Raw genomic sequence first — 26,645 nt, 5'->3', positions numbered from 1 at the left:
TAGCCTATCCCTTCTCCGCTGAATCTTCCTGACTTAGGAATCGAACTGGGCAGGGTCTCCTGCATTGCAGGTGGATTTTTACCAACTGGGCTATCAGGGAAGCCCTTTATTCAGCCATAAAAAGAATGAAACCATCCCATTTGCAGCAACATGGATGGACCTAGAGAATATCATACTAAGTGATGTAAGTAGAAAGAGAAATATCATGCGATATCACTTATATGTGAAATCTGGGCTTTGCCAGTGGCTCAGCGGTAAAAGAATCTGCCCGCAATGCAGGAGACATGATTTTGACCCCTGGCTTGGGAAAATCCCCTGGAGAAGGAAATGGCAACCCACTCCAGTATTCTTGCCTAGGAAATCCCAGGGACAGAGGAGCTTTGCTACAGTCCACGGAGTTGCAAAGAGTCAGACACAGCTTAGCAACTAAACAATAACAACAGTATGTGACATCCAAAGGATGATACAAATAAACGTACTTACCAAATAGAAACAGACTCACAGACATAGAAAACAAACTTATGATTACCAAAGTGGAAAGGAGGGAAGGATAAATTAAGAGTTTGGGGTTAATAGAAACAAATTACTATACATAAAATAGATAAACAACAAGGTCCCATGCTATATATATAGCATAGGAAACTATATTCAATATCTTGTAGTAATCTGTAATGGAAAAGAAAATGAAAAGAATGTATGTACATATACGTACATATGTAAAACTGAGTCACTTTGCTATACACCAGAACCAAACACAACATTGTAAATCAATTATTGAGTTTATGCTTGTAATGCGGGAGACCTGGGTTCAATCCCTGAGTTGGGAAGATCCCCTGGAGAAGGGAACAGCTATCCACTCCAGTATTCTGGCCTGGAGAATTCCATGGACTGCATAGTCCACAGGGTAGCAAAGGGTTGGACATGACTGAGTGACTTTCACTTCACTTCACTTCACTTGGTCGCTTGGTCAATTGTGTCCATGTCCAGCTCTTTGCGAGCCCATGGACTGCCAGGCACCTTGTCCATGGGGATTCTCCTGGCAAGAACACTGGAGTAGGTTTCCATGCCCTCCTCCAGGGGATCTTCTCAACCCGGGGATCAAACTCAGGTCTCCCACACTGTAGGTGCATGCTTTACTGTCTGAGCCACCAGGAAAGCCCAAGAATACTGAAGTGGGTAGCCTATCCCTTCTCCAGGAGATCTTCCTGAACCTGGAATCAAATAAAATCTACCTGCTTTGCAGGCAGAATCTTTACCCGCTGAGCTACCTGGGATAAATCAACTATACTCCAAGGGAAAAAGAAAAACTGTGTTGATAAATGTTGCCCATCTTTTTCATCTGCAGAAAATACTTATTTTGCAGGTTAAGGTTTTCTATCAGTTGGAATAAAGGATTACTATTACTGCTTTCCTCAAATCACATAGGTGGAATTACTTGTCCCATTTTCTGTGATTATACTGCTGTTAATAGCACATTCTGTATTGTAATTGGTGTGTTAGGTGGCATCTTTCACAATGTAAGAGAGGATCTTACTCACTTTTGTGTCCCCGTGTCTAAGAACAATGCCTAGGACAAAGGACTCCATAAATACTGAATGAATGAATAAATAATTGAATGAAAAAATGAAGGAAAACTAGGATAAAATCAAATATGATTTCCTTTTGTCAACATTTTAAGTCTTATATAATTGTTGTACATGTCTGTCTCCTCCTTTTGATTGTGAGTCTTAAAGAGTATTAATATTTTTTTTGCTTAATCCACTAGCTTCAGCATTTAACATTGTACCTGGAGCCCAAAATGTATAGTTGCTCAGTGAATGTTCGTGAAATGAAAAAATGAATGCATTAATTTATGAGATGTACCAGATAAGCACCCTGTGTAATCGGTGTCTCGTGCTTTTGTTATGCCAACTCTTGTCCTCATTTTTTAAGACTCAGATCTGTAGCTGAAATCCTAGAAAATGACCCATGGAAGTACCTTCTCTACTATCACCTTCTGAAATATCAAATTTTTTTTTAAGATAATGTTTGATTTTTCTTCTTTCCTCTTTTTCTCTTATCTCTTCTTTAACTCAGATCTTGAATGAAGACTATGTTAATAAGTGCTGTCAGGATAAGTCTTTTGTAGAACTGATACTTTGGTTTATAAGCACCATCTTCTTTGTCCAGTTAATGCTATTTGTGTTGGATGAGTCAATGAAAATGCCCGAGGCATACAGATAAAAGGACTAGGAGCACGGTTGTTACATGGGTTTCCTTCTTAAATAAGACTTATTGCAGAATGTCCCTGGCCTTAAGTAAAAACAGATATAATATTAGCATTTTCAAGGCCCTGATCTTATGTTAACACAATGCCCTGTTCTTGTTTTAACCCTGACTTAGCACTGCTTGACATTACAAGTACACCCAATCTCCATTTGGGGGCAAAAAAGAACAAATTGCTCTTCCCTGTTCACAGGAAAGATATAGTTTGTTTCTATCCAGAGATTAGCTTTGTATTCAATTTCTGAAACCAGTCGCAGGCCTACAGTTTGCTTCTCTGTGCGAAAGACAAAAAAATCCTGGAAGGATGAATTTTTAAGATCAGACTCTTACAGAGTAGTTGAAAATTTAGTTTTCTCCCAGCTGGAGAAAAAAAAATTATCCTATAAAAACTAGAGTCAAGGAAAGATTTTAACATATCAAAACTGACTAAATCTTTCACGCTCAATTGTACAACAGAGAAAATGAGTATTAGTGGCAGTTGAGAAAAATGGCTTTTAAATTCCGTTTTTTATGAGAGTAATTTAGGAAGTGTTGTGTAAGAGTCATTAAGTACAAAATACCATCAATATCATTGTGAGTTGTATTCTGGTTTTCATTTGGCTCATTGAGTGACATTTGCTGTTGTTCAGTCGCTAAGTCGTGTCCAGCTCTTTGAGACTCTAGCACGGAGTGACATATGATACCTTAAATCTGATGAAGGCGCTTTTTTGGAGGCTAAAAAGGAGAGGTATGGAGGCAAATGCTCCAAGCAGCACAGGGTTTCTTGGGTAGGGGGTCCCCAAAACAACATTTGCCCGCCATTCGAGGAAGTCTTACATCCAACCCATGAATGGAGTAAAACCAAGAAGAATCTTCCTGTAAGACAGCTGAGCAGTTCCATGGGAAAATCAAAAGGAATGGGGGCAGGACCTGGGAGCTCCTGGGAGATGATTTCTAGCAGGGAGACAGGAGTGAGAAATGCAGTTGTAGCTCCAAGTCTCTAGGAACATTACATCAGTTGTTGGTTTGGGTTGGGATAAAAAGGAAAAAATGCCTCCTTCCCCCTCACCTTTGCTGGCCTGAAAAGTTATGGTGTGTGAAGTATCGTTCCTTATAAATATTGTTTTGAAGATCTAACCAACTAGAGAGAGTTAAAAAGCCAACAAAACACACTATAAAGCCAAGATCTCAGGGGGGAACTGTATTTTCATGAGTCCCTGTTTATTGAGTACTTGTTGAGTCTGGTACACTATGACCAATTTGTGACTGGCTTAAGGTCCTGTGAAGTTTACCACACGCCTTGGCCTGAGAGTAAAGCTTCAGCACTTCGTACTTGTATGATAGCATCCTCCTCTGTTATGGAAGTTTTCTCTTGGAGCCAGTTAGTTCCTTGGAAAATGTGTCACGGTTGTCTCACCTCCAAGCTTTGCTTCTGGGTTTTCCTCTGGATTTCCAATGGTAACCAAACACTGGACTGCATTCAGCTGGGCTTTTACAGTTTGGGCAAATTACCCTTCTTCTGACTCACACGAATGGCCTCTTGTCTAAATCTGCAGCCTCCACACTGCTCTCTGAGGCTGCTGTAACTGCATTCTTCTGTTACTGGACATTTTCTTTCTTTTTTTTTTTTTTTAATTAACTTTTATTGGAGTATCGGAGAAGGCAATGGCACCCCACTCCAGTACTCTTGCCTGGAAAATCCCATGGATGGAGGAGCCTGGTGGGCTGAAGTCCATGGCGTCGCTAGGAGTCGACACGACTGAGCGACTTCACTTTCACTTTTCACTTTCATGCATTGGAGAAGGAAATGGCAACCCACTCCAGTGTTCTTGCCTGGAGAATCCCAGGGACGGGTGGGCCTGGTGGGCTGCCGTCTATGGGGTCGCACAGAGTCGGACACGACTGAAGTGACTTAGCATAGCATAGCATTGGAGTATAGTTGATTTCCAATGTTATGTTAGTTTCTGCTGTACAGCAAAGTGAATCAGCTACATGTCTACATATATCCCCTCTTTTTTGGATTTCCTTTCCAATCTGGTCACCACAGATGGATGTTTTCTCAAGGATCTTCTGGTCTCCTTGGTTGCAGACTCCACTGTGGCCGTCACAGAGATTCATTTGTTTTTCTGGAATTTTTATGTGTTGTACAGCAACATCTGTGCTGTTGTATGTGCATGTGTGTTTGAGTGAGAGAGAGGTTTCCTTTTTCTCATGCCAGAGCACACTGCTTGATTCACCCTTGGCCCCACTCTTGGCAGAAGGCAGTGAACTGGAACTGCTAACCCTGTTGCCGTATCAGGGGCTGTGATGGACAGATGCCCTCCAGACTTGCACCTTCATCCTCTCTGCCGCTCCTGTGCTTGCAGAACCTCAACAGAATGGCCTGCATACTCAAAAGTGCCAAGCATTCTAAGATGGGCTGGGGCAGAGGGAGAATTTCCAGTTAGAAAAACATAAGATGGTAACTTACCATTCTTCTCTGTTTAATGCGACAGAATCCATTTAAACATCCTATAATCCAGTTTTTGGTATCGTTTTCATGTATGCATTCATTCACTCCATTATTTATTCATTAACTCACCTATTGCATATTGAGATCTAGTCTCTGTGAATACATTTAGGAAGAAGGTGTAGCAGTTAGCTATCGGCATAATAGTGCTGTGTTGCAATCCACCGGAAAAGCTAGTAGCACACAACAATATAAACATTTGTTTAATTCATAACTCTACTGGCCAAAGGGGTGGTTTTTCATGTCTGAGCCAGGCTTGGCTGATCTCAGCTGAACTCGCTTATTTATCTGTCATTAGCTGGCAGTTGGACTTGCTTATTTATCTGTCATTTGCTGGCAGTTGGACAGGCTGATCTAGGAGGACCTTGGCTAGGAGTGGTGAGACGGCTTGGATTTCTCTCATGTGGCCTCTCATCGTTCAGCAGGATAACCTGGCCTTGATTCCATGATGGTGAGGATCCAAGCATAATGGGAATGAACAAGACCTCTTGAGGCATAACCTCAGAAATGGCTCTAAGTCCCTTCTGTCATACTCTATTAGCCCAAAGAGGGTTCACGGGAAAGCTCAGACTCAAGGTCAGGATGGAATGGATGGAGAATAAATGCTGTCTTTTTAAGGGATGAACTGCAAAATCACATGAAAAACACATGGGTTCAGAGAGGCCATTTAGGCCTCCCATGCATTTGACCTACCGCACGGAGACAGACAGGCAAGACAAGCCCCGTTTAGAATATAATGTAACAAAGCCTACAAAAGGAGTATGTGTATAGCAGTAAGGGGGAAATACATTTTTTAACAATATGATTCTACCTTCATTAAATTGGTTTAAGAGAAACAAGAGGAAGAAGGATGTAGGAAAGAGGCCAATAAACAGTTCTTGCTCTCTGTTTCTTCCCTTTTCCCACCAGTACACACAAAGACACTCATTGTGGGGACCTCCGTGGTGCTCAGGACTTGCCTGGGCAGTCACTCCAAGGACGTGGGCTTGAGTCGTTTGGAGGTCAGGTCCTGTCTGCAGAAGTGATGTGAATGCATGTATGCTTTCTCTGGTAAAGGAGATGCCTTTGGAAACTAAGCTCTTACTGAAAACTTCAGATGCTTTCCTGGGTTTTCAGGGAAGGCTTTTCTGGGTTACTTTTTTTGTTTTCCAAGTCAGTAATGGACACTAAGCTTCATTTCAGTTTCTTGTTCTGCATTTGTCACTTGGTCTTATTAGATTTCTAGGCCTCACTTCTCTGTCTGATTTAGACTCCTGTCAACTCCCAAGGCAGAGAGGGCTGCCTGCTGTATTTCACAGAACTTAGTAAATGCTAGCAGTGGGTTGAGATCAATGAATCTTACACTTTCTCATCCTGCAGCTCAGAGCTTTCAGCATCATACCAATAACCTCTCAAAAAGTCGATTGCTATGTACCTTTGGGTGTTGTCAGAGGAAAAGAGCCAATTAGAACTTCTTGACTGCTGTTCCCTCGGACATCACTAGAACCTTCAGTGATGGAAAATGAAGAAGAGAAGGAAAGTGACTGGCTAACTGCAAGAAGTGTTTCAGATTCTTGAGTTACAATTTGCTTACCCTTTTGAACTCAGAGCAGTATTCTATTTTCAGAAGAAATAAATTGAAAAGGATTATGCATTTTTAGATCTAAAGGTCTATGTTACTGGAATGACATTGCAGCCACATTTTCTTTATAAATATTTAAGAACAAGGAAGACAAACACATGTGTGCTAGACTAGGCGCATTCTTTGACATTGTTTACCAGAAAACATTTTTTGAGATTATTAATATTTCTTAGTTCTTTGCTTTTGACACACTTATCTTAATTTAAGTCTACTTTCTTCGAAGAGTATTCATGAATTTGCATGCAGCTTACCCTTCATATCTGAGATTCTGTTCTGTGGAGTCAACCAAAGCATAAATCAAAAGTATTAAAAAAAATCCAGACTAGGGATCAGCAAACGTTTTTCCGTAAAAGGCCAGATAGTGAATATTTTAGGCTTGCAGACCATATGGTCTTGTTTACAACTAGTCAACTTTGCTGCTGTTGTTTAAAAGCATCCACAGACAATATATAATTAAATGGACATGTCTGTGTTCCAATAAAAGTTAATTGGCAAAAAAGGAAGGAGGGCCATATTTGGCAGGTGGGCTATAATTTGCTGACCCATGTGTTATAGTCAAGGTACTGAAAGGAATTTCTTTTTAAAAACATTTTCAGAGGAAATTTCAAATAAAGTGGCCAGAAGAGTCTAAAAGATCCCCATGTATCATCAGCCAGTCTCCATAAAAAAAGAAACTTCTGCCAATTCATGTTTCATCAATACCTCAACCTAACCCTAGCTGAAACTCCAGTACTTTGGCCATCTCATGTGAAGAGCTGACTCATTGGAAAAGACCCTGATGCTGGGAGGAATTGGGGGCAGGAGGAGAAGGGGACGACAGAGGATGAGATGGCTGGATGGCATCACTGACTCGATGGACGTGAGTCTGAGTGAACTCCGGGAGTTGGTGATGGACAGGGAGGCCTGGCGTGCTGTGATTCATGGGGTCGCAAAGAGTCGGACACGACTGAGCGACTGAACTGAACCGAACCCTACTCAAAGGGAGAGGACGCCTGCTCACCCCATCTGCCAGACTGTCTTCCTCTCAGGGTCTCCTATAATCAAGTCTCTGTCCCAACATCCACTAACTATAAAGCATTGTAACTTGCATCTTAGGGACAAGTTGACATCAAGTACTTACTTTCCTAATAAGGCAGTTAGAACAGAAAAGCCCTAAAACCGTAGCTTTGAAAAATTCTGATTTCATGGCTTGAGGAAAGTACTCTCATCGTCATTACTTTGTATGAAATCCCTTATGGAAATTACCTGCCTTCTCCATGCCCAATTTCCAGAAGTTAGACAGAGATGAATTGCATATTACTTGAAATGCTTTCATAAAGACAAAATGAAATCTGGTCAACTAAAACTAAAGGAAAAAATGTTCAAGGAAAATTGTCCCTCTTCAATAAAAACTCTAGAATGCAGTTCTAGTCTCGTTAATCACCACAAATAATCAATATTTTATTTTAAGTTTGTATCCATTTCAAAATCCCAACTATGCCTAGCTCATTTAAAATAACTTTCTTTAATTGAAGCTAATTTTTAATCAGCCTCTTAAGTGTTCATGAGAGGATCTGGAATCAATCAGCAATTTTATAAATGTTTATTGTTAAGTTTGGAGAAGGCAATGGCAACCCACTCCAGTGTTCTTGCCTGGGAAAATCCCAGGGACGGGGGAGCCTGGTGGGCTGCCATCTATGGGGTCACACAGAGTCGAACACGACTGAAGCGACTTAGCAGCAGCAGCATTGTTAAGTTTGATAAATATTAATTTATTTATGCCTTCAAAGATAATACATTTACAATGAAAAAGTCAAAGCTAAATCAAAAATAAAAAGTGGTTTGATTTACTTATTTTTTTAATAGGAGTATAGTTGGCATAAAATATTACATAAGCTACAGGTGTACAATACAGTAATTCACAAGTTTTATAGGTTGTATTCCATTTACTGTTACTACAAAATATAGGCTATATCTCCTGTTTTTATCTTACACTTAATAGTTTGTATCTCTTAATCCCCTACCCTTATTTTGACCCTTTCCCCTTCCCTCTCCCTTCTGTTAACCACTAATTTGTTCTCTATCTGTGAGTCTGCTTCTTTTTTATTATATTCAACTGGTTCTATTTTTTAGGCTCCACATATAAGTGATATCATACAGTATTTGTAAATAAGTCAGACAGGGTGCTATCTGACTTATTTTCCTTAACATAATATCCTTCAGCTCCATCCATGTTGTTGCAAATGGCAAAATTTCATTATTTTTTGGCTAAGTATTCCATTGTATGCACACACACATGCACACATCACCCTCCTTGTCCATTCTTCTGTTGATGGACACTTGGGTTGTTTCCATATCTTGGTTTTTGTAAATAACGCTGCTTTTAACACTGGGGTGTATATATGGGTTTGATTTACTTTTGGTCTTTGTGTGTAACTGTAATATACACTGTCAGTGCCCACCACATCCTGCTGCTGCTGCTGCTGCTGCTGCTAAGTTGCTTCAGTGGTGTCCGACTCTGTGCGACCCCATAGATGGCAGCCCACCAGGCTCCCCTGTCCCTGGGATTCTCCAAGCAAGAACACTGGAGTGGGTTGCCATGTCCTTCTCCAGTGCATGAAAGTGAAAAATGAAAGTGAAGTTGCTCAGTTGTGTCCGACTCTTCGTGACCTCATGGACTGCAGCCCACCAGGCTCCTCCGTCCATGGGATTTTCCAGGCAAGAGTGCTGGAGTGGGGTGCCTCTGCCTTCTCCACCACCACATCCTAGGTATTACTATTTCAGTGTGCTCAGCTCACTTCCATCTGCCAATATCAACACTTATACACCTGAGGGTTTTCTCTGAATCACAGAAGCCAATCCCATGATATGCATGACAGATCAGTAGTACCATTGCTAGAGAATTAATACCTCCCAGCTCCAGGAGTAGACCTCATCCAGTGACTCTTGAGCATGTCAATGTGAACATTCTAATTCCTGCATCCTAAGGGAGGGAATTGGGTTCCCCTGGTGGCTCAGTGGGAAAGAATCTGCCTGCCAGTGCAGGAGACACAAGATATGTGGGTTTGATTCCTGGGTCGGGAAGATCCCCTGGAGAAGGAAATGGTAACCTATTCCAGTATTCTTGCCTGGGAAATCCCAAGGACAGAGGAGCCTACCAGGCTACAGTTCATGGGGTCGCAAAAGAGTCAGACATGACTTAGCTGCTAAACAACAGCAGTAACAAGGGTGATTATCAAAGCATAGAAGTAAGAGTGGCCCTGCTTGCCATTACTCCTAGTAATGCACTTAGTTGATTCAGCCTCCCATCACTGCAACATCAGGTTCTGTTGGTCTAGAGATACTGATGTCAAGGGGAAGGATATTTTTACCAACTATGGAATGAGGTTCATGACATTGTACAGGAGACAGGGATCAAGACCATTCCCATGGAAAAGAAATGCAAAAAAGCAAAATGGCTGTCTGGGGAGGCCTTACAAATAGCTGTGAAAAGAAGAGAAGTGAAAAGCAAAGGAGAAAAAGAAAGATAAAAACATCTGAATGCAGAGTTCCAAAGAATAGCAAGAAGAGATAAGAAAGCCTTCTTCAGCGATCAATGCAAAGAAATAGAGGAAAACAACAGAATGGGAAAGACTAGGGATCTCTTCAAGAAAATCAGAGATACCAAAGGAACATTTCAGGCAAAGATGAGCTCGATAAAGGACAGAAATGGTATGGACCTAACAAAAGCAGAAGATATTAAGAAGAGATGGCAAGAATACACAGAAGAACTGTACAAAAAAGATCTTCATGACCCAGATAATCACAATGGTGTGATCACTGACATAGAGCCAGACATCCTGGAATGTGAAGTCAAGTGGGCCTTAGAAAGCATTGCTACGAACAAAGCTAGTGCAGGTGATGGAATTCCAGTTGAGCCATTCCAAATTCTGAAAGATGATGCTGTGAAAGTGCTGCACTCAATATGCCAGCCAATTTGGAAAACTCAGCAGTGGCCACAGGACTGGAAAAGGTCAGTTTTCATTCCAATCCCAAAGAAAGGCAATGCCAAAGAATGCTCAAACTACTGCACAATTGCACTCATCTCACACGCTAGTAAAATAATGCTCAAACTTCTCCAAGCCAGGCTTCACAATGTGTGAACCATGAACTTCCAGATGTTCAAGCTGGTTTTAGAAAAGGCAGAGGAACCAGAGATCAAATTGCCAGCACCCGCTGGATCATGGAAAAAGCAAGAGAGTTCCAGAAAAACATCTATTTCTGCTTTATTGACTATGCCAAAGCCTTTGACTGTGTGGATCACAATAAACTGTGGAAAATTCTGAAAGAGATGGGAATACCAGACCACCTGACCTGCCTCTTGAGAAATTTGTATGCAGGTCAGGAAGCAACAGTTAGAACTGGACATTGAACAACAGACTGGTTCCAAATAGGAAAAGGAGTTCGTCAAGGCTGTATATTGTCACCCTGTTTATTTAACTTATATGCAGAGTACATCATGAGAAACGCTGGACTGGAAGAAACACAAGCTGGAATCAAGATTGCTGGGAGAAATATCAGTCACCTCAGATATGCAGATGACATCACCCTTATGGCAGAAAGTGAAGAGGAACTCAAAAGCCTCTTGATGAAAGTGAAAATGGAGAGTGAAAAAGTTGTCTTAAAGCTCAACATTCAGAAAACGAAGATCATGGCATCCGGTCCCACCACTTCATGGGAAATAGATGGGGAAACAGTGGAAACAGTGTCAGACTTTATTTTTCTGGGCTCCAAAATCACTACAGATGGTGACTGCAGCCATGAAATTACAAGACGCTTACTCTTTGGAAGGAAAGTTATGACCAACCTAGATAGCATATTGAAAAGCAGAGACATTACTTTGCCAACAAAGGTCCATCTAGTCAAGGCTATGGTTTTTCCTGTGGTCATGTATGGATGTGAGAGTTGGACTGTGAAGAAGGCTGAGCGCCGAAGAATTGATGCTTTTGAACTGTGGTGTTGGAGAAGACTCTTGAGAGTCCCTTGGACTGCAAGGAAATGCAACCAGTCCATTCTGAAGGAGATCAGCCCTGGGATTTCTTTGGAAGGAATAATGCTAAAGCTGAAACTCCAGTATTTTGGCCACCTCATGCGAAGAGTTGACTCATTGGAAAAGACTCTGATGCTGGGAGGGATTGGGGGCAGGAGGAGAAGGGGACGACAGAGGGTGAGATGGCTGGATGGCATCACTGACTTGATGGCCGTGAGTCTGAGTGAACTCCGGGAGTTGGTGATGGATAGGGAGGCCTGGCGTGCTGCAGTTCATGGGGTCGCAAAGAGTTGGACACGACTGAGTGACTGATCTGATCTGATCTGATGGTAAAAGTTGCAGTAAATTAAAATATGGCTATCGCCTAGTCATTTGGTGTTTCTCATGCCAGTAATTGCTGGGGTAATTGACTTTATTATCAAGAGGAGACAGGTTTGCTGTTACTTAGGTAGCAATCTATATCATCAGAAATACCAATCAAAGTAGAGGGGAGAGAGATGGTAAGAGCATGGAAAATTGCAACATGGGATGGTAACTTATTCCCCTAAATGTTCTGGTTTTGTTGAACTCTTTTGTCTAGACATTCTGAATGATCACCACTTTGAAGAACACTAACAAACAAGAATATATGTAACATACGGGCGTGGATAGACCTATACTACAAGGGGAACGTTGTTGGAAGCGTTGGCAATGCCCATGCGTATCCTTTGGATTTGAACCATTTCAATGCATTCTAGTGCCCTTATAGCTGTTAGTATCTGCATTTCTATGCATCTGCATTTCTATGCAGGAGGGCTTTTTGTAGAATCAAATTAAAATCACAATGAGATACACCTCACAATTGTTAGAATGGCTATCATAAAAAGGACAAGAGATAATAAGTGCTGATAAGGATGTAGAAAAAAAGGAATCCTTGTGCATTGTTGGCAGGTTTATAAATTGGTATCATTACTATAAAAAAACAGTATGGAGATTCCTACAAAATCAAATAGAACTGCCACGAAAACGTGAAAGTGTTAGATACTCAGTCATGTCTGACTCTTAACAACCCCATAGAATGTAGCCCGCCGGGCTCCTCTGTCCCTGGAATTTTACAGGCAAGAATACTGGTGTGGGTAGCCATTCCCTTCTCCAGGGGATCTTCCTGACCCAGGGATTGAAGCCAGGTCTCCTGCATTGCAGACAGATTCTTTACCATCTGAGCTACCAGGGAAGCCCATATGATCCTACAATTCCACTTCTGGAGATATATCCAAGGGAAATGAAAATGCTAACTTGAGAAGATATCTGCATCCTCCATTTGAAGAGATATTATTTACAATGGTCAAGACTTGGACACAATTTAAGCATCCATTGGTGGATGAATGGATAAAAAATTGTCATATATATATATATGCAGTGAAAGAGTTAGTCACTCAGTTGTGTCTGACTCTGCAACCCATGGGCTGTAGCCTCTGTCCATGGGATTCTCCAGGCAAGAATACTAGAGCAGGTTGTCATTCCCTTCTCCTGGGGTGTGTGTGTGTGTGTGTATATATATGTATATAATGGAATATTTTTCAGCCATAAAAAATGACACCATGGATAGATCTTGAAGGCATTATGCTAAGTGAAATAAGTCAGACAGAGAAAGACAAATACCATCTGATCTCATTTATATGTAGAATCTTAAGAAAATTTATCCGTTAAAATAATATTTAAAGTTTTCTTTTTCTTTGCAACAACAATATATTTAAAACTTTTTTTAAAACAAAATTTAAGTAGTGATATTTTCTGGCTGTATTACAGTTAGTAGATTTCTTGAAACAGGGAGATTTTTATTAGAAATAATTAATACATGTACTAACTGAAATAAATCTACATACTATTTTTTTTTTGCTGATTAGTGAAAAAATTAACATGTTGGCTTCTATTTCACATGCAAATTATCAGATAAACAAGTGAATTAAAGAGCTTAAGACTGGCCTCATCATGCATTGTTGGATAGCCCTTAAACTCAATTATTAAGAATCCAACTTACTTAGAATTTCACAGAAAGCTTAAATATGCTGTAAACTTGACAGTTTCTTTTGTTGCTTTCTCCTTGCAGATTCAGGATGGTGATGACCCTCAAGGAATTAAAAATATTTTTGCATGTTTCAAGCATAAAAGGTTTAAAACATATGTTTTGGAAGCATTTCTCTAGCAAGTGATAGAATTCTATCTGCCAAGAGTCTCAGAGGGCTTGGGTAAGAGTCTTTAAGTACAAGTCTGTCTTTTCTAGAGCAAAAAGAACTAGATTCAATCCCATTTGTTAGTTGTAGAGTTACAGGAACACTTCGGCACATTATTCAGGGAAATATCTGTCCTCATTTCTACCTAGCCCCAGAGATAAAATCTGCTGGTTGTAAACTCAGATTTAACTCCTGTGACTTCAGTTGACAGTTGATAAGGCAGGCGGTTGACTTTAACGTGACAGGCCAGACTCAGCTTGATTTATTGTGTGACCCAGGTTGCTGGTGCAGAGGAGAGTTAATTTGACTTGTTTTGGTTGCCGCCTGACAAGGTTTTCCTGACTTCATTCCTAGCCAAGCATCTGAGCTACTTTCTTTCTCCAGTTCTTTTCAGGCATGCTACACTGACAGCTTTATCAATACATCTTTTTCCTCTTTTCCAGAGCTACTACTGTTTCATTCGACCACTAAATTAAAGCCATATCACGTGAGAATTTTCCCCATTTCCCCTGACCTTTCTTCCATAGCACTGGATCTCCTGGGACCTTCCCAAAGCTAGTGATGACTTCTGTTTGCGTAAGGACAGTACAACCATGAGGTTTTTTTGTTAACTTTTTTTCCTTGATTTCAAAAGCAACATAGACTTAAAAATTAACTGCTAAAACACTGTGAAATCTGGGACGTGAAAGTGGCAAGTCAGCCATTATTCCATCCCTCGAGAAGTTTTGTAGATTTTCTCATGTTATTGTAGATTTTCTCCCACTGTGGATCTACTTTGAAAGGGATTCTGTTATATATTCTCTTTTGCTACTTGAATTCCATCACACACATTGTGGTCCTATAGAATATACACAAAGTTATAATGTTTGTTACTCCTTGAGAGGGTGTGGGTTTGTTTAATTATTCTTTACTGGAATTCATTTGGATTGCTCTTTCCCCTTCTAAATATATTTACTAATGTTGTGTTACAAAAGGACACTTAGTTTCAGTGGGATTTCTTCACTGAATTCTAGATTAAGACATAATGTTAAAAATACACACGTGTACACACAAATATACAATATTAAGATAGTTAATAATATCTTAATATTCAATAGTTTCAACATAGGTATTAACTAATCCAAACAAATGTCAGCCCAAGAAAACTATTTTCTGCAATGATTAAAATATGTTCACTGATGCACAAGTGTAAAGAGACACAATTTTTAGACAACAAATACATCTTATATGAAAGTTAACCATGCAAAGGTTCATGCAAAATATCTGGCTTCATAAACTCTCTCAAGTTTTTCCATTACAAAGTAGTGTAATTCTTATCCTTCTTTCTTTATAAACCTTAACTGGACATGTACCTCTAACATTTAGCTTTAGCCTTATGTTTAATTTGGTTCCCAAACCAAAGCTCTTTAAAACCACAGTCAACTGGTTTTTCTTGTTTTTTAATTGGTGGAAAAATGTTTTACATTTCTGTGTTGGTTCCTGTCACGTCAGACAAAAACGTGAATCAGCGATAATTATGTGTGTATATATATATATATATCTCCCTTTCGCCTTGAACCTCAGTCCCCGCCTCCCAACCCCTCTAGGTCATCACAGATAGCCTGGCTGGGCTCCCTGTGTTATTTAGTAACTTCCTACTAACTATTTTACACATGATAATGTATATACTTTTGAGAACCATGTCATCTTCCCTTTGGACATGATTCTCAAAAGCTTGATATTTTGCCTCCCAGGGAATACTGGAGATGTCTGGTGACATTTTTGGCCGTCCCACTGGGAGAGAGTCAGTGCTACTGGTATCCAGGAGGTCAAGACAGGGGTGTTGTTAAGTCCTACAGTACACGGGACAGGCCCTGCAGAAAGAACCACCTGCCCAAACTCTCAGTGGTGCTGCTTTAGAATGAGGTGTCAGCTCTCTGCCTCCAAGCTGATCCACAGGTAGTTGGTACACAGACAACCACAGTCACAGAAGACTTGTGCTTGTTACCTCGTTTTGTTTTCCTCCTCAGAATAATTGAGTTAAGTAGCTGCTTTGAGAACCTCTAGCAATGGCTAGGGAGGGATGGATTCTCTCACCGTGTTTGGTCTTGAATTGAATCCCCCAGACTCACATGTTGAAGTTCTAACCCCCCAGCACCTCAGAATGTCACCTTATTTGGAAATCGGGTCATTGCAGATGTAATTAGTTCAGACGAGGTCATTAGGTTGGGCTCTAGTCCAACATGACTGGTGTCCTTAGAAAAATGGGGAATGTTCCCACAGACACATGCACAGGGAGAACATCATGTGAAAACCAAGGCAGAGGCCAGGGGTGATGTTTTGACAAGTCAAAGAATGCCAGAAATTGCCACTAATTCATCAGAAGCTTTGGTGCTTTGTTTCCTGTTGGATTAGGTTTCATTTAAGGAAGTATACTTAAAATGCATGTTAAAGATGGAAACTTAGAGAAATAATTGATCTCATTATGTTTCTTATAAAGTTCCTTCCTCAGTCTTTTAAGTTATTGGGTTAGGAGTTGTTTTCGCTCATACCATCTTTATCTTATCTTCCATTTTTTACCCTTCAGCTTCTGCTTCTAAGGATGTTACTTCAACATCTCCTACTGAGACCAACAAACCCTTTCCTTCTTTTCCATTCTATACCCTTTTTTTCCCACTAAAGGAATGTCATTGTTTTTAGCATGCTAAAACCATAGCATGCTTTCGACACTTCTTTTTGGAATCATGATATGACATGCTTGTGAATGCTCTTATTTCTAGCCAATGTCTTACCCACTTGTTTTCATTTATTGTTCATTTCAAATCCTGCCCCCCTTTTTTTAAATCTATGTAGAGTTTGATTTTTCCAATAGCTTAAAACATACTATCCACCTTCTACTTAACATTTCATATAAACATCATTACATTATTTTGAATTTTCTTTTCTTCTTGGACATATAATTCCAAACTGCACTTTTAAAACCAATTTTAATATAATTTTTATTATATAAAAACATTATACAAAATGCAATGAAATACATATTAAAATTTGGATAATCAGGGGAATAGTCCCCGTCTCGCTTTTCTGCCATTTTACAAATAAGGAAGCTAAACCAGAGTGTAGGTTTTGTGAGATAGTTTTGTGTATATGTGAGGTGCAGGAACAGGAGAAGGAAGGGAGAGTAGGAAGTCAGTTCCGTGCCTGAGAAAAGGTCACAGAGGAGGAAGTGAAAGCAACAGAGTCTGAAGTCCCATTTCCATCATCAAGTCCTGTGTCTTTTCCCACTAGTCACAGCTCTGGAAATCCCTACCTACTACAATTAAAGTAAGGGGATTTGTTTAGAGAAGGTTTGGATTTTCCCCAGCAGTGAGAAAAGTTAACAGTTTATAGAAACAGTTTGCCCATTCTTTTTTCAGGATTGACATGGTTGGGTGTGGCCAGCACATGGCTCTGAGGTTGACATGTCTAAATCTGATGCTTCAAAGAATTCTTAATGACTAAAAAAAGGTTCTTTATTTTTGCTTCAAGGAGGAACGCAAACTTAACGACTCACAAAGTTCTGTAGGGGTTTATGAAGCCTGCTGCAGTATAATTTATCTGTAACAATGCCAACCCTGAAATAAGCATTGCTTTCCTATATTTTGTTTGGAAAATTAGAATTTTTGTTTCTGTTGAAAATAGATATGAATCAAGGACAAGTGCTAATGATTAAGTAGAAATGGTGAACCTAAATTCCAGACTCAAAAATTTGTGGAGTTTTTTTGTTCGTTTGTTTTTATAGAACTCTGATTTTGTCACTTTACTGAAAATCAAGAGTATAATTAAGCTAATTAACATTTTAAAATCTGATTGGAGCAGATGTTTTAACTCTCTTAAAGAAGCTATAACTTCAGATATTCTAGTTGTATGTTAATAAAAATGTTATCAAAATATTTTCACAAAGGAACTCTACTTAGCCACTGTTTCCAATATTTTCAGATTACTTTCCATATAAGAAAGTAATAAAATTATATATCTTAAAGCATTTCAAATCCAACCGTCCATGCCTAAATGGTAGACATCAGAAAGTTTTACATTATCAACTAAAACATAATAAAACACATATTTCTAGACATATATAGGTGCACTCAACTTTTTTGCAGATTTTTTCTGGGTGCTTAGAGAGACGTTACAGACAGTGGAAGAGACAGTAAGGGCAAATTAATGAACTTAAATGGCTTATTGAGTTTCCATATCAAGAAAACTTATTGAAGACTATTATAACTTTTTCTTTAGTCCAGAAAAACACGTAAATATTTTCCACTTCTTTCTGAGAAATTAGTGCAACTTATGGTGAATGTGGCACAACCATGAGATTTGTATATACTGGTTTTCATTGTCCAGAGGTGTGGACTATTAAATGGTGATGCATGTGGAAATTGTGAAAATGATCTTAATAATCAGAAGGAAAAATCATGATTGCTCCATGATCCTTGAGCATTTTTGTCAAAAATGAAGGACTCCCTTATGTCACTTATATAAATATATCAGGAAATGGAAAAAAAAAACACAGTAGTACTAATATTAGTACACTGAAAATTAAAACACTATGACATTGAGAATTAAATGTTACATTTCTTTGCAAAGACTTATCCAGAGTATTTTGAATAGTACTTGCTTTTTCCTTCTCATCCTAGAACTTAAATTTTTTAAAAAATGATGTATAGTTGATTTACAATGTTGTGTTAGTTTCAGGTGTACAGCACAGGGATTCAGTTATACATATATATTCTTTTTCAGATTCTTTCCCCATTTAAGTTATTACAGAATACTAAGTAGAGTTCCGTGTGGTATATGGTAGACCCTTTTTGGTTATCTATTTTGTTTATAGCAGTATGTATATGCCAATTCTGGAGAAGGCAATGGCACCCCACTCCAGTACTCTTGCCTGGAAACTCCCATGGATGGAGGAGCTTGGTGGGCTGCAGTCCATGGGGTCTCATAGAGTTGGACACGACTGAGCGACTTCACTTTCACTTTTCACTTTCATGCATTGGAGAAGGAAATGGCAACCCACTCCAGTGTTCTTTCCTGGAGGATCCCAGGGCCGGGGGAGCCTGGTGGGCTGCCGCCTATGGGGTCACACAGAGTCGGACATGACTGAAGTGACTTAGCAGCAGCAGCATATGCCAATTCCAACTTCTTATAACTTACGGTATGGAGAGAGCAACGTGGTAACTTGTCATGCCCTTTCTAAGTATGGATCAGCTTCCAAGATTTTCTCTTCAGTGCTTTCAGTGTCATAAAATACCCCCTAGAATCCCCTTCATGGGAATTTTTCTGCCAGTGTCACAGCTCTTTGTCACAGCCACTTTCCCCTTTAGCATCGCTAAGGTCACCTCCACTAAGTTCCTTTGTTGCATGGCTGGAGTCTCTGAAACAACAGAGGTGTCAACATTCCCATGTCAACACCCCCATCTTCTAATCACAGCCAAATTCCTTTTCAGTCTTAGCACCTTCTGTGCTTTCATCTGTTGGTCACTCTCCTCTTTTGATTGTCCATTTGTGTAAAATGGGAGACGAGGAGGCAGCACAGCCGCACAGGTTCCTGACTTGGCGTGACTGAGTAACAGATGTGAGGACCACTCACCAACATGCCTGGAAAAGAATAGAGACTGGTCACTGACCAAGATATGAATCTATTTAGTGATGCTGGAAAATCCTATGGACAGAGGAGCCTGGTGGGCTACAGTTCATGGAGTTGCAAAGAGTTGGACACAACTGAGCGACTGAACACACACATGACTAAAAGAACTAGGGCTGAAGAGTTTACTTTATTCAATTATTCACATTTACTGCATCACGGTAACTAAAATTTGAACTATGGGGTTGGAAGACTGTTGTTTAACTAAACCATGGTAATTTAAAATTTGTGTAATCATTACTGTAAAATAAGGACTGCCTATATTAACCAAGCAGTACAAAGTATAGAAAGAATTCTATACTTTGTGAGGATTCTTTCTATACTTTGTGAGAAAACACAAATTTTATTAATATATCAGATATATATGGGTATAATAGGCATATATACATAGTATCAGTTCAGTTCAATTCAGTCGCTCACTCATGTCTGACTCTGCAACCCCATGAACTGCAGCACGCCAGGCCTCCCTGTCCATCACCAACTCCTGGAGTTCACTCAAACTCACGTCCATTGAGTCGGTGATGCCATCCGGCCATCTCATCATATATACATATATATATTCATATATTAAAAAATAAGGAGAAGTAGTTTATCCTCAGAATTCTGTTTTATGTGTTTTATTTTGGGGGGAGGGTTATTCAAACTCAAGTTTGAAGCATATACAAATATCTGTGTCCTAGGGATTTTTATTCCCCTAGGAACTGGCAGATTCCTGACTGTTCAGGCATGGACCAGTGCTTTACTTGAGAAATTCTAAAGCTAGGGGATGCTTTGTAGTAGAAACTGATGAATTGTGGCTCAGTAATTGGCTTGTTCACCTTGTTGGAACTTTTGGGTACTTTTGTGTGTAAGAATATTACTCAATATTGTTATCCACCTGACTTACTCTGTTAACTCCAAAAAAAAAAAAAAAATTTGTCCTGTTTCCAAACAGACCCCTGGCATTTGTCCTTTCCTCTTCTGGCCTTGTTTTCCAACAAATCTATCTTATCTTATCTATTCCACTACAGTATCTAGAGATAGAGTTGAGGTAAGCATAAAGTCACTTTTGTGTTTTTGGCCCAGGGCTTATGGGATCTTAGTTAACCAGACCAGGGATTGAACCCAGGTCCTTGGCAGGGAGACTATGATCTTGGTTAGGACTTGGAGTCCTAACCACTGAACTTCCAAGGAGTTCTCACCGTGTTACTTTTTGTGGAAGGATTTTCAGAGCACTGTGTAATTTTCTGTATTTCCATGGGAAAGGGGAAGTGCAGAGGAGGGGAGTGGAAGGAGCAGAGGCTGTGGGACCTATGGGACTTCCCTGGATGCCCAGTGGTTAAGACTTTGCCTTTCAATGCAGGCAGTGTGGGGTTAATCCCTGGTTGGGAAGCTAAGACCCCACACACCTCATGGCCCAAAAACATAAAACAGAACCAATATTGTGACAAATTCAATGAAGACTTTAAAAATGATCCACATTAAAAAATCTTAAAAAAAAAAAAAAAGAAGAAGAAGAGGCTGTGGAACCCAGCCAAAGACTTGACTTGGGTGTGAACTCCATAGACTATGATCTTGAGCAACTTGGTTCCTCTGTCCAGTCCTGTTTTCTTGGTCCTGTTGGATGAGTCTCTTCCCTTTCAACATCTACCACAGACTTCACTCATGATGAAGGGCTATGAAGGCTCAAGAACTGGCTCACATGACTTGATGCCAGCTGCCAAGAGGATTCAGTCTTTTTAAGAAAAACAGGAAGCTAAAGCAGTGTTGAGGGCAAAAGGATCCTGCCATAATTAGTCTTGTCTGTAATGGTGTTGGAAAAGAAAGTGGTGACAGAACTCCTGTGTATTTTTGGACCCTGGACTAGAGACTCTGCTAATATCTGAAATTAGCTGAAATTAGCTGGAATTTTAAGTACTCTGAAATGAGGTAAAATCCTCATGGCAGAAAGTCAAATGGCTCGACCAGTTATTCCTGGCTAGTGAAGCATGGCTAGTGAAGGCTGGAGGGTCCTGAGTACAGTTACTCTGTCTATTATGGGAAGAATTTACCAAGATGTGTGGGGCAGGCAGCAGAATATATCTACTACTTCTTGGTTTATATTTTTCCTAAGGTGACTCTTCTGAGACAATAGCAGTTATGGGATATGGGCCATTTGATGTATTTGTTTAATCAGATTTAATGCAAAAATATACTCACGTTCTTCCATGCGAAATAGTGCCTGGTTCTTGTTTCAGTGCACTGTTGTTTAATTCTAAGTCATATCCGACTCGGGCAATTCATAGAACTGTAGCCCTCCAGGCTCCTCTGTCCATTGGATTTCCCAGGCAAGAATACTGGAGTGGGTTGCCATTTCTTTCCCCAGGGGATCTTCCCAATCCAGGAATTAACAGCTGCATCTCCTTCATTGGCAGGTGGATTCTTTACCCCTGAGCCACTAGGAAAGCCCATGTCAATGCATGCTCCTGTCCGAAGCTACGTGTTTTGTGTTTAGGAAAAATTAACTTCTAATTAATGTTCTTCTTGCTGGTCACTTGCTAATTCACTCTAAGAATAAAATACTACTATTGGGAGGAGGGAAGGTGATAAGAATGAATTAAAGGCAAGGTCTTTGCATCTTGCTTTTTTCAAGAATTTTGTTTGGACTGTCCTTACCTCCCTCAGACATAGACCACTTCACCAAATTGAACAATTTACCATAGCCAACCTAGGACTTAGAGGAGGAAGTGGGCAGAAGTAAAGATTGAGGTGCTGCATGTCTGACGCAAATGCTCTGGCACTCTCCCCTCCCCTCCCCAATATATTCTTCTCTCTCTTTTCCTATCTTTCCTTTCTCCATCTTCTCTCCTGTCCTTTATTTTTTTTTTTACACTGAAAAAATTTTTAATTTTATTATAGTTGATTTACAGTGTTGTTAGTTTCAGGGGTACAGCCAAGTGATTCTGTTATATATATACATATATTCATTCCTTTCTCATATAGATTGTCACAGAATATAGAGTTTCCTGAGCTATACAGTCCATCCTTATAGGTTATCTATCTTATATACAGTAGTGTTTTTGTATTGATTTTTAAATTGGCCACAAAGCATCATGTTGTCTGGGCTGCCATACCCTGGCTCACCTCACAGCTGTCTGCATTTCAAGAGTGGGATTTCTCTCTTACTAATTCTGAGATGATACAGAGGACTGTCTTCACCTAATCACTGAGCTTCCGTTCTCTTGTCTCTAATACCAGCTACAGATCTTCCTTGACTTAAGGTGGGGTTATGTCCCAATAAACCCATCGTAAGTCAAAAATATCATCAAGTGCATTTATCAGTGCCTAATTTAGCATAGGAGCTTAGCCTTACTCTCCTTAAATGGGCTCAGAACACTTACGTTAGTTAGCCTAAAATGGGACAAAATCCTCTAACACAAACCCAGTTTTACTATAAAATGTTTAATCAGATCAGATCAGTCACTCAGTCATGTCTGACTCTTTGTGACCCCATGAATCGCAGCATGCCAGGCCTCCCTGTCCATCACCAACTCCCGGAGTTCACTCAGATTCAAGTCCATTGAGTCAGTGATGCCATCCAGCCATCTCATCCTCTGGCGTCCCCTTCTCCTCCTGCCCCCAATCCCTCCCAGCATCAGAGTCTTTTCCAATGAGTCAACTCTTCACATGAGGTGGCCAAAGTACTGGAGTTTCAGCTTTAGCATCATTCCTTCCAAAGAACACCCAGGACTGATCTCCTTTAGAATGGACTGGTTGGATCTAGTTGCAGTCCAAGGGACTCTCAAGAGTCTTCTCCAACACCACAGTTCAAAAGCATCAGTTCTTCGGCGCTCAGCTTTCTTCACAGTCCAACTCTCACATCCATACATGACCACAGGAAAAACCATAGCCTTGACTAGACGAACCTTCGTTGGCAAAGTAATGTCTCTGCTTTTGAATATGCTATCTAGGTTGGTCATAACTTTCCTTCCAAGGAGTAAACGTCTTTTAATTTCATGTTGAATACCTCATGTAATTTATTGAATACGGTACTGAGAGTGAGTAACAAAATGGCTGTCTGGGTGCAGAATGGTGGTAAGTATGTCGGTAGTTTCCCCTTATGATCGTGCGGTTGACTGGAAGCTGAGACTGCCTCTGCCGGCACCTTGAGAAGGTATCATAGTATTGTACCATGTGACGCTAGACCAGGGAACGTGCAACAGTCATAATTTTAAGTATGGTTTCCTACTGAGTGCGTATCACGTTCACACCATCAATAACGTTCAAAAATACCTGTTGAATCATCTTCTGTATCTGCTATTTCTTTCCCATCCATTCCTAGCATCTGTTTCAATGTTCAAGTGCACATTTTTGCTTTAATACTACAGAGAACTTGGGACCAGCTAAAAGGAGTTGAACCCTACATTGCTTGGTTCTTTTACACAGATTTAAGTCATGAAACAATCCTTTCTAGATACTTTATCACCACTCTAGCTCTTGCCATTTCTCCCCAGACCTTTTGTGTGATGTCTTCAAAGCACAAAGGTCTCAGTGGTACTTTGAACGGGCTTCCCATTCTCCACTGTTCTGGCCTCAGGTTGAGCCATTGCCTTCGGTCTACTTTTGGTTTATGGAAAATCTTTATTCTTTCTGTTGTAAATCCTAGGTTTATCCATCCTATGACTTTTGATTGAGATGCTTTTCCTTTCCTTTGGGATTTTTTTCTTTTTTTGACCCTTTCTTCATCATCCTTGCTGAAGTTGTCTCGTCTCTGACTGATTGTTTTGTTTTTTTCCCTTCCAATTTTCCTTCAAGCTATTGTTCTCACAGATAATTTAAAAGCCTGAAGAACTCTGGATCAAGATGTCCTAGATTGCTTTGTTCTTATCTCAGTGCCTTTCAGTAGAATTTGCCCCAGTTCTGACATTTTAAATAAACACAGTTTGAATTTTAAGAAAACTCGTTTCTAAGTCCCTCCTGTCTGCCTCTCTTCCCCATTACAGTCTACTAGCTCTGTCATTTTAGAGCCTCTTTTTCTGTCTAGCTTCTTAAGAATTCATTAGTGGACATTTTTGCTGCCTCAAAATGCCAAGTTAGTTGATTTGGGAAAATGATGGATTCTAGGCATGCCTGACCTTTACATTCCATCTTCTACAAAGGATATGTTCTGCATTACTTCTTTTCCATATATTTAGAAAACCATTCTCTGCTGTTGCGTCTTTGGTAGTTGAGATTCTTCATACACATTTTTTGTTTGTTTGTTTGGTTGTACCTCATGGTGTATGGAACCTTAGTTTCCAACCAGGGTTTGAGCCTGTGCCCCCTGCATTGGAAGCACAGAGTCTTTAGAGAGGTCCCCATGTACATTTTATAATCTTACCATTTCATGAAAAACCTGGGTAAGATAAATCATGAGCTCAGTGCTAATAATGTTCAGATGGACATTTGTAATCTGTTTTACAAAACAAATATGTGTTCCTTTCACTTTAGAATAACTAGTAAAATAAGCAATTTACTATGTATTTTGTTCTTCTTTCTATTGTGAAGCAAACTTTCTTATGAGAGTATGAATTTAATGACAGTAAATATGAGATGATTATATATGCATCTTTTATTACATTGTGTATTCTTTCTAGGACATGGAACAGTTATTCATCTTTATTATTCACAAAGTGTCTGAAATAAATGTGGTCCTCATCAAATACTTGAGTAATTGAAGCTATTAGTGACAACATTTTTAAGGTTCGAATTTGTAATTAATGTTCTTGTTAAACATCTTTGCTGAAGTTCTGATAAAAATTATTTAAAGGTATACATCATATAACTTAGGCAACCATGGCTTAGTAGAAGTGGACTTGGATTCAAAGGACAAAGCTCAGTCAAAACTCAGTCCTGCTATTTCATCAAACTCTCTAACCTCAGCTTCCTCAAGTGTTACACAAGGAATAATACATCTGAAAGTGAGTTAGTGGGAAAAATAAATGAGATAAGAAAGTGTTTTTCACTGTGTCAACAGGCATGAAATAAATAATTAAAAAAATACTAAAAGCTTCTCTCTCTGATTTCCATTATCCATTCTTTAAGATGTAAGAATGAAGATTTACTAGATATTTCATTCTTCTCAGGAAAACTATAAAATTCTACCTTTGAGGGCAATGGAAGAAATTCTTTTTTCTTAGCATCATATGATCTGAAGGACTTTTGCTTCTGGGGATGTTAGAAAAAGGCATTAGAGGATGGCTCCAAGACAGAAAACAACTAGGAAACTTAAGCTTAATACAAAACTGTTGTTGTTCAGTCACTCAGATGAGTCCGACTCTTTGCAAACCCATGAACTGAAACACGGCAGGCTTCCCTATCCTTCATCATCTCCCAGAGTTTGCACAAACTCATGTCCATTGAGACAGTGATGACATCCAACAATCTCACCCTCCATTGCTCGCTTCCCCTTGCTAAAATGAAAGATGGGCTTCCCTGGTGACTCAGTGGTAAATAATCTGCCTGCAATGCAGGAGACGTGGGTTCAATCCCTGGGTCGGGAGCATCCCTTGGAGAAAGAAATGGTAACCCATTCCAGTATCCTTGCCTGGAGAATTCCTTGGACAGAGGAGCCTGGCAGATTACAGTCCATCAGATCAGATCAGATCAGTCACTCAGTTGTGTCCAACTCTTTGCGACCCCATGAATCGCAGCACGCCAGGCCTCCCTGTCCATCACCAACTCCCGGAGTTTACTCAGGCTCAAGTCCATCGAGTCAGTGATGCCATCCAGCCATCTCATCCTCTGGCGTCCCCTTCTCCTCCTGCCCCCAATCCCTCCCAGCATCAGAGTCTTTTCCAATGAGTCAACTCTTTGCATGAGGTGGCCAAAGTACTGGAGTTTCAGCTTTAGCATCATTCCTTCCAAAGAAATCCCAGGACTGATCTTCAGAATGGACTGGTTGGATCTAGTTGCAGTCCAAGGGACTCTCAAGAGTCTTCTCCAACACCACAGTTCAAAAGCATCAGTTCTTTGGCGCTCAGCCTTCTTCACAGTCCAACTCTCGCATCCATACATGACCACAGGAAAAACCACAGCCTTGACTAGACGAACCTTCGTTGGCAAAGTAATGTCTCTGCTTTTGAATATGCTATCTAGGTTGGTCATAACTTTCCTTCCAAGGAGTAAGCGTCTTTTAATTTCATGGCTGCAGTCACCATCTGTAGTGATTTTGGAGCCCCCCAAAATAAAGTCTGACACTGTTTCCACTGTTTCCCCATCTATTTCCCATGAAGTGGTAGGCCCGGATGTCATGATCTTCGTTTTCTGAATGTTGAGCTTTAAGCCAACTTTTTCACTCTCCATTTTCACTTTCATCATGAGGCTTTTGAGTTCCTCTTCACTTTCTGCCATAAGGGTGGTGTCATCTGCATATCTGAGGTTATTGAGAT

Source organism: Bos javanicus, chromosome 17 (genome assembly GCF_032452875.1).
Source record: "Bos javanicus breed banteng chromosome 17, ARS-OSU_banteng_1.0, whole genome shotgun sequence".
Taxonomy (NCBI): domain Eukaryota; kingdom Metazoa; phylum Chordata; class Mammalia; order Artiodactyla; family Bovidae; genus Bos; species Bos javanicus.
The sequence above is the reverse complement of the archived record's forward strand: the minus strand, read 5'-3'. Positions refer to the sequence as shown.